The sequence below is a fragment of the Asparagus officinalis genome, chromosome 3 (genome assembly GCF_001876935.1).
Source record: "Asparagus officinalis chromosome 3, Aspof.V1, whole genome shotgun sequence".
NCBI classification, from domain to species: domain Eukaryota; kingdom Viridiplantae; phylum Streptophyta; class Magnoliopsida; order Asparagales; family Asparagaceae; genus Asparagus; species Asparagus officinalis.
This window is the reverse complement of record NC_033796.1, coordinates 48,431,835-48,433,841: the sequence shown is the minus strand read 5'-3', so window position 1 is coordinate 48,433,841 and position 2,007 is coordinate 48,431,835.

Genomic DNA, 2,007 nt, shown 5'->3' with positions numbered 1-2,007 from the left:
TTTCTAGTGCGTAGTAACCTTAAAGCCTAATAGAACGCACTTAACCTCAGATGGGAAACATTAGTCATCTGGATTAATGATAGGTTATACTGAGATAGTCGCTGCCCGCACACGATAGGCTTACTCCGACTGTCAAGATGCATGAGTTATATTATCGTGCTTGCGGATACGAACAGAACCAAGAAGAGGACTGTCTTCAGAACGGGAAATTCAATGTCCCCGTCCAAACTCATTCGGGCGGTATTGTCTGATATGCAATTGCATTAAGGCGCGTCCCCGGAAAGAGTCTTCAGTTTTTTGAAAGCGACTCAGTGCGGGACGCCCAAAACCAAGGCCTAGGCGCTTCAACGAAGGAAGAAGGGTGATTTGCAGACGGAGAATTTCGAGGGTCACCACCACATGACGGAGCAAGGGACATCGGCCACGAGCATGATTTCGATGTCGATTCTGAGAGCCTCCACGACCTAGCAACCCGTCTTACAGTCTGGAACCATTCGAAACGAGCAACCTTATTGGCTACGGGTTCGCGACCCAAGACGCCTTCAAGAGATGAAGAATCTGATGTCGGCTCCGCGGTTGCATTCAGATATACGGTATCCAGCGAGCGGACAATCCCCGCGTAGGCACTTATGATAAGTGCGGAGCAGATTGGCCAAGATGCTTGAAGACGCTTGGGTTAAGCAGGAAAGGAAAAGTTCAAGTTTTGCAGATGGGAGATGGCCACTGCCAGCAGATGAGAAGAAATGCATGACCAACAATCAAGATTGGCCGAATCAACAAGGCGAGCAGAATTCGTCGTAACCCGGGTTAATCTGCGAGATGAGGATACAAATGCTCAGAAGTACCAATGATCATCCTGTCAACTGCAGCGGGTGGTAATGAGAATGCCAATGAAGACACAGGCGAAAGTCTGTAAGATCAAGAACCTCGCACGCAGCAAAATCAAACATTGATCTCCGCTCCAAGAGACGAAGAAAACTAGGCATTCCTTGCCCATACCGCAAGAGAATGGAATGCGATCCCATATCCGACGAAGTTTAATCTTAATTAACTTCACGCCGTTTAATTGGGATGGTTCACCTTACCCAGTCATTTGATTTACTTTTTTTCAAAATCGCCACTTGGGGTGATCTCTGCGTAATGAGCCTCTGCATGGTGCGGTCATTCGTCGCGCACTCTTCGCGAGCGCCTTCAGATGGTATCGCCGCCTCAAGCCAGGCCAGCGCTCGTGACAGCGTGGAGATGACATGGAGACAAGTTCCTGCGCACACTTTCTTCGACGACACACTTGAGACTAATATATCTGGGATCGTTGCGCTCCGATGAGAAGCAGAAAGACGAGAGAGTTAGTCGATACTTCGTTCAAAAGTGCTTCCGGAACCAAGGCGATGAATTGCGACGACCGATCACCGAGAATTCATCCTCCAGCACCTGCCCACAACAAACCTCGCAGTGGCACGTGCTGGGAAGCAATGGGCACAGCACCATCCAAGACAGTGGAAGGGGACTTGAAAGGTCGCGCGCTGAGAGCAAGCTGACGATTCCTCCAAGAGGAGAAGGCGGAAACGAGGCAACCGGCGACAAGTGCTCCAAAGCAAAACTTCGTCCCAGGGGAAAGGTAATAACGGTTACATCTAATTGCAGTTGATGCTAATTCAAAACCTTCAATTGCAACCTCTGCAACCAGAACAGCAGCCCACAGCAACTGTATATGGCGTTGTAAAAATTGCCTGAGTAGGTCCCTTAGCACAGCTCGACGCCGATTTACATACGGACCACGGGGGAGCGTATCCAAACAAAAGACCGATTAGCTCCTGCCAACGCTGAAGCCAAGCTATAACATCAACGGAGCATGTAATAACGACAGGCGTACATTCGCACCCAAAGCATTGGAAGCATCCACTGTCACGCGGAATCAAACCAATGTTTAGGTGATCACCGATGTCATCTAAACACAGAGCGAACTTCGGAATGATCACGCATCAAATCAACATCAATTCGCGACTT